The following is a 7,500-nucleotide window of genomic DNA, read 5'->3' as shown; positions in this document are numbered from 1 at the left end:
CACGTTCGCTGGCCAGCCATGCAGTCTGGCGCTATTTCGCCCGTTGGCCAACTGGGAAGGTCTGCCTGCCTTGCCGAGGTTCCACGGGCCAGCAACCCTTCTGCCCAAGCCATCTCCGCGGGTTGTGCCTTCCTGCGGCAACCAGCTCTGCCAAGCATCTAGGTTTCCCCTTGGTTGGCCTACGGGTTATGCAGTCTCCCTCCTTGGTTGGCCTACGGCTCACCTAAGCTTTTCCGTGGTTGGCCTACGAGTCTTCCCAGCTCGTTCACGGTTGGCCTATGGGGCATCCGAGCTGCCTGTTGCCAGGCCAGCTACTGCTGGCTGATTTTGCCCAGCAGATTTTCGCCCGCCTATGCGTTCCGCCTGGCAGGCCTTCCACCCTGCCAGCCAATCCGTCCGTAGGCCTACTGGCCAGTCCGGGTTGGGCAACCTACATCCGATTTTGGCAACTTCAGCCCGTCAAGGGCTTCACCAGCCAATTTCCAGCATATGTCAGCCCCTGATGATGGCCAGTTGGGCCATCCAGCCAATTGGACTTGGGGGAGCTCCTTGGGTCAGTAACATTCTCCTCCAGCTAATGTGGCGACGCCCTCGTCGCCCCTTGCCAGTAGGCTAGCACTTCATCCTCATTCTCCCATAGGTTGAGCTCATGCTCCCAAGTTGCTTCAGCATCGGATAGGCCCTTCCATCGTACCAAGTACTCCTTGTAGCTTGGATGGTTGGCTCTCCTTGGCACTACCCGGTGAGATACAATTTCCTCCACTTGGTTGGCATAGCTCTTGCCCACAGCAGCTGGTGCCCGTTGAGACACCCCTCTATTCGGCTCTCCCTCATCCTTGTGGAAAGGTTTCAGCATGCTCACATGGAACACAGGATGGGCTTCAATATGTTCAGGTAATTTTACCCTATATGCTACATTTCCAATCCGCTTCTCAACGAGGAAGGGGCCTTCATATCTTCGAAGAAGACCTTTGTGGACTTTCCCATAATTTCTTATCAAATGTGGAAGGAGTTTAACCATTACCAAGTCTCCCTCCTTGAATTCCACATGCCTCCTTGATGCATCAGCCCATTTCTTCATCTTCTTTGATGCTTTGCTAAGGTATTCTTTAGCAATTTCCCTTTTCTCTTGCCATCCCTTAGCCATCTTGTATGCTCCTGGGCTCCTTCCCCCATAGCTTGTGGCAACTGTATGAGGGGTGAGAGGTTGTCTCCCCGTGGCAATTTCGAACGGGCTAGCTCCAGTGGCTTCAGATTTTTGCAAATTATAGGAGAATTGTGCTACATCCAGGAGCTGCACCCAGTCTTTCTGATTGGCACTAACAAAGTGCCTCAAATACATCTCCAACAAGGCATTTACTCTTTCGGTCTGTCCATCGGTTTGTGGATGAAAAGAGGTGGAAAAATTCAGCTCCGTGCCCATCAATCTGAATAGCTCGGTCCAGAATTTCCCCGTGAACCGTATGTCACGGTCACTCACAATCGACCGAGGTATGCCCCAATACTTCACAACATGTTTAAAGAACAACCGGGCAGCATCTTCAGCATTAAATTTATCCGGGACAGGGATAAAGGTAGCATACTTGCTAAACCTGTCCACCACCACCATGATATTTCCACATCCATCCACCTTTGGGAGCCCTACAATGAAATCCATAGAAACTGACTCCCATGGCTTTTCTGGAATGGGCAGGGGCTCTAGCAATCCAGCAGGCTTCCTCTGCTCGCCCTTGTCTTGCTGGCATATCAGGCATGTTTTCACATAGGCCTCCACATCATGCTTCAGTCGAGGCCAGGAGTAGGCTCGCTCCACCAACGCCCTTGTGCGATTTATACCAGGGTGGCCGGCCCATAGAGAGTCATGGCACTCTTTTATAATTTCCTTGCGCAAGTCTCCCCAATCAGGGACATATAGACAACCTGATTCTGTCTTCAACAGTTCTCCATCAACAACATACTTGCGCACCCTACCTAGCCGGGCCCAATCCAGCAACTCCTGTGAGTGCTTATCATGCTTCATGCCTTGTCTTATCCGCTCCTCCAGCGGTAACGTTGGCACACTTGTGGCTGCCAATTCTGCCTTCCTGGATAAAGCATCAGCCACAAGATTGGCTCGGCCTGGTTTGTACTCCATCATAAAATCGAACTCCCCCAGGAATGCCTGCCACCGAGCTTGCTTGGGTGTCAACTTCTTCTGGGTTAGGAAGTAGCTGGTGGCTACATTGTCTGTCCTCACCACGAATTTAGATCCCAGAAGATAATGCCTCCACGTCCTCAAGCAGTGCACTACAGCGGTCATTTCTTTTTCTTGAACCGTATAGCGCCGCTCAGTGTCATTCAGCTTCCTGCTTTCATAAGCAACTGGGTGGCCTTCCTGCATTAGCACCCCGCCTATCGCATAATCAGAGGCATCAGTTTGGACTTCAAATGGTTTGGAGAAATCGGGCAGGGCAAGCACTGGCTCTTCAGTCATGGCCTTCTTTAGTGCTTCAAAAGCCTTTTGGCACTTCTCATCCCAATCCCACTGATTGTTCTTCTTTAGTAAGTCTGTTAGTGGGGCAGAAATAGAAGAGTAGCCTTTTATGAATCTTCGATAATAGTTGGCTAGTCCAAGGAAGGATCGCAGCTCCGTCACTTTCTTTGGGGGATGCCATTCATTGATGGCTTTGATTTTGCTTCGATCCATCCTCACCTTACCTTCCCCCACTATATGGCCAAGGAAGGGTACCTCCCTTTGTGCAAAGAGGCACTTCTCCTTCTTAACATACAATTCATTTTCTTTCAGCACCTTGAAGACCTGCCTCAAATGCTCAATATGCTCTTGTAGTGTATTGCTATAGATAACAATATCATCCAAATACACTACTACAAATTTGTCAAGAAAGGGGTAGAGTACTTTATTCATTAAGGTGCAAAAAGTAGCAGGTGCATTTGTGAGCCCAAAAGGCATCACAAGAAATTCATAGGATCCATACCTCGTTACACAAGCTGTCTTGTGCTCATCTCCTTCAGCGATGCGAACCTGCCAGTAGCCCGATCTCAAGTCCAGCTTGGTGAACCAGCGGGCACCACCAAGCCTATCAAAGAGGTCCGCTGGCAATGGGATTGGGTACTTGTTCTTCACAGTGATTTTATTCAAGGCCCGATAGTCCACACACATTCTGAGCGAACCGTCCTTCTTCTTTTGAAATAAAACAGGAGCTCCATAGGGTGATTTGGACGGTTGAATGAAACCAGCATCCAGGAGCTCCTTGAGCTGCCTCCTTAGCTCCTCCAATTCTGGGGGTGCAAGCCTATATGGCACACCCGAAGGTGGCTTGGCACCAGGCTCTAACTCGATCACATGATCCACCTCTCTTCTTGGTGGCAATTTCTTTGGCAATTCCGATGGCATCAGGTCTTTGAATTCCTCCAAGACATCCAGCACCTCCACGGGTATGGCTTCAGCCTTTACTTCATCCATCTCCTTCAAGGAGACAAGGTAGGTTGGCTCTTTCCTCCTGACTCCCTTGCAGAATTGCATAGCCGAGAGTGATTGGCTATGGCTGGATTTTCCCCGTTCTAGGGGAATTGTGCAAATGTTCCCATTCTCCACAATGTACATTGAATCAGCAAAAGGAATGGGGACTGCCTTTACTTTGTCCATAAATTCCATCCCCAACACACAAGGATAGTCATCCATAATTACAATAGTGAAGTCAAGAGTCCCAAGCCACTCACCTATCTGCACCTTGACATCCTTTGCCACACCATGGACCATGTTGGGCTTGGAGTTGACTGCCTTTAGCCATGCCAATGTGGGTTCATAGCTTACTCCCATTCGATTGGCATCTTCTAGCCTAAGAAAGTTGTTGGAAGCACCAGTGTCAACCAAGGCACATACCTTGTTGTCCCCCATTTTCATGTTGACATAGAGTTGGCCCTTCCTTTCCTTGGGTGGCTCCTGTTTGCACACCGCTGCAAGTTGGAGTGATCCCATGCTTGCCTCATCAACCTTCTTGCTGCTGCCTTCCTTGTCCTCAACCATGGCAGAAAGTTTATTTCTCTTTGGGCAATCTCTAGCACGGTGAGGGCCTTCACAAAGGAAGCATTTCATGGCCCACCGGGCTGCTGTATTTTTGTTGGAGGAGAACTCGGGCTTCTTGAATTTAAAAGGATTCTCCTTCTTTTTGCCATTCTTTTGGCTATCATTTGGCCTAGGGCTGGCTTCAGCAGGCCCCTTGCCCTTGGTAATTTTTGCCTTGCCTTTATCAGGCTGCCTCCTGAATTCCACCAAGGACTCAGCAATGGAAATTGCTGTGGCCAAATCTTGAGCTCCCCTCCTTTGGACTTCCAGCTTGGCCCAATGCTGCAAGCCATCCAAGAAAGCGAACAAAGCTTCATTATCAGGATAATCAGGGATCTCAAGAATTACCTCAGAGAATTCCTTGACATAGTCCCGAATACTCCCCCGTTGTGTCAGCCTACGCAGCTTAGCTCTTGCCTCCGAGGCAGCATTTTCAGGATAAAATTGTTTCTTCAATTCCTTCTTGAAGTCACTCCAAGTAGCAACTGTACAGAGGCCTTTCTCTATGTCAGCATAGCGCCTTCTCCACCATACCATGGCAGTATCTGCCAAGTATAAGGATGCACTGTCCACCTTGACACCTTCATCAGTGATCCCCATGGCTCTAAAGAATTGCTCCATGCTCCACAAGAAGTTATCTATCTCCTTGGCATTTCTGGAGCCTTTGAAAGGGGCAGGTTTTGGCACCTCCATCCGCTGTGGAGTGGCTGCCATCCCTACGGACATAGATGGGCTAGCAACGCTTCCTTGTGCCACGGCTTTCTTCAACAATGCTAGCTCGTCCACTACTTCCCTTACTCTGCCCAGCACTCTATCCAGTTCTTCCCGCAAGAACCGATTTTCTTCCTTCAGTGTGGCAATTTCCTCACCCAGGCTGTGGCGGGTTGTCTCGTTATCACTAGCCAGCCTATCGATGGCACCGTTCAAGGCAGTTTGCACCTCCTCCCGGAACTCATCAGCAGCCGATGTGAGTTCTTCCAAATGCAAATCTATTTCCTCGAACTTCTCCTCGCCATCCACGAGCTTCAGCTCTACCTTGGCCAGCCTTGTCTCCACATCTCCCAACTCACTAACAGTGCGAGAGGGTTCACGAGACTTACCCCTGGTTCCCTTCTTGCGTCCAGCAGGCTGAGACACCACAGCAGGCTGCTGCTCTACGCCACCAGTTTGGCCACCATGGACAGATTGCTCTACTGGATCTGCCATGCCCACTTCCAACACTGCTCTGATACCACTTGTCACGTCCCTTGCTAGAAGACTCAACAATTTCGTCTCTCCAAGGCCACGTGCGGCACTTAGACCACTTCCCTGGGCTAAGTCAGCCTTCTCACCAGCAGCAGTTCACCTATGGGAGGTTGAACTCAACGGAGTGCACAACACCCTTGGAAGCAATTGGCCAATGAATACAAGCAACAAGGAAGGAAGAAGAGTGATTGCAGAAGATTGAATGTGGGGAAGCTTGCTTTGTATTGCTATAAGAATAGATTTACAAGAGCACTCTTTACAGCACACACTCACTCACAATGGCCTGTACAAATGAATGTCTAAGGGGGTATTTATAGGCATCCCCCACCTCCTATGTACAATGACAAAATTGCCCTTCTCCAGAACATTCAGGGGCTTTTTGGTAAATTTACATTCCATGGAGAATTCTAGAATTGGCTGGTAGAGCTTTCCAGCATAGTTCTGGAACCTTCTGGGCTGGTCTGGTACACTCCAGGCTGTTCTGGGTGCTTCTGGGCAGTTCTGAGCCCGTCTGGAAGCTTCATAGGCCAACCAGCTCTGCTGGCCAACCATGCCCCGTTGGCCAACCATGCCTGCCAGGTCCCTTTATCCGTAGGCCTATCGTATCCGTAGGCCAACCAGATCCGTAGGCCAGCAATCTCTGTAGGCCAACTACTCTCCGTAGGCCTATCGCCTGTGCGCCCCGCAGCTCTGTGCCCAGCGCATCCCCAGCGCTTCCTGGCACCCGCGCATGCCTCCTGCGCGCCCCGCAGTCCCCATCTGCGAGAAAGGGTTACTTGGCCTTCTCCCGTAGGCCTACCACGCAACCCGCCAGCTACCTTCCTCGCACACCGTGCGTCCCTACGTCCCGCACATCATGCTTGTGCCAGTTCCGCTCGTAGGCCTGCCAGGACACCTCTGGTAGCCATTCAGCTTCCATTGGCCAACCAACTTCCAAATTTTGGCAACTCAGCCCGTCAAGGCTTCACCAGCAAATTTCCAACCTATGTCAGCCCCTGATGATGGCCAGTTGGGCCATCCAGCCAATTGGACTTGGGGGAGCTCCTTGGGTCAGTAACAATTAGCACCAAGCTCATCCCCCCAGCCTAGGTATTGCAAAACCACAACAGCCCCGACGTCCATCCACGACCCCGAGGAACGTAAGACCCCACCAAGCAGCAGGCCTACACCACCAAGGACACAAACTAAGACAGGTTGCATCGCACGTCCGCCTGTGTTCAGAGTGCGGCATCCACACCTTGAACCGGCTTCCATTTGACACCCCCCGGCAAAGCCTTCGACCCCAATAGCTTCAGCCCTGTCGCCAGACCCAAACGCCTCAAAAGTCTATGCCACCAGGAACTCACACCATGCCCATTGCATCGCATTTCCGCCAGCACGTTGACCCAAGCACGGCACTAGAATGCCACACCGAAGCCTTGCACAAGCATCCAATTGATACTCCAAGCATGGGGATCGGCCCCAATAGCACTGAGTTCGTCGTCGGAGTTGAGGTACTGACCGCCGAGTTGGATGGAAATATTAGCACAACAAAATCCCGAAGCCCAGTGCATCACCTGGAAACTCGCACATCGGCACGGGCACAACACACAAATGCCATGCCCACACCTTGCACCAGCGTCCATTTAACACGCCCAAGCATTGGGATAAACCACCGGATCATTTCCTTGAACTGTCACCAATGGCCCTGGAATGGGCCCCACCGGGCCCGGGATGGGCCCCACCGGGTCCACCACGCCCGAGAATTTTTTTCGATGTTGAATCGAGAGGTAGAGGTGGAGAGGGGGCTAACAAGCTTATTCGCATGCTATACCGATGCCCACATATGGCCTAGCGCATGCCCAGGCCCCGGCCTTGCTGGCCCCCCCAGGGGGGTGACTACCCACACCCCCCTAAAGAGCCTTAGGAACAAGTTGGGCTGTGGCAGGAGGAAACATCACAATGTCTGAGGTGACACACCCCCCCTAAAAAATTCAATTTTACGTATTTTGACCTGATTTTTTGCAGATACCTTTATAAAAATGTAATCTAATTTTACAAAAATTTTGAAAATTTTTTATCAAGTCTAGGTATTTTTTTTTATTTTTTAAGTGTTAAAAATTCAAAAAATCATAAAAAATAGAAAACCCGTCAGAAAATCACCAAATTTTTTGTGGAACCTTAGAAAAATATTATAAATTTATTTGAGT

This window comes from Manihot esculenta, unplaced genomic scaffold (assembly GCF_001659605.2).
Source record: "Manihot esculenta cultivar AM560-2 unplaced genomic scaffold, M.esculenta_v8 Scaffold64, whole genome shotgun sequence".
Lineage (NCBI taxonomy): Eukaryota > Viridiplantae > Streptophyta > Magnoliopsida > Malpighiales > Euphorbiaceae > Manihot > Manihot esculenta.
The sequence above is the reverse complement of the archived record's forward strand: the minus strand, read 5'-3'. Positions refer to the sequence as shown.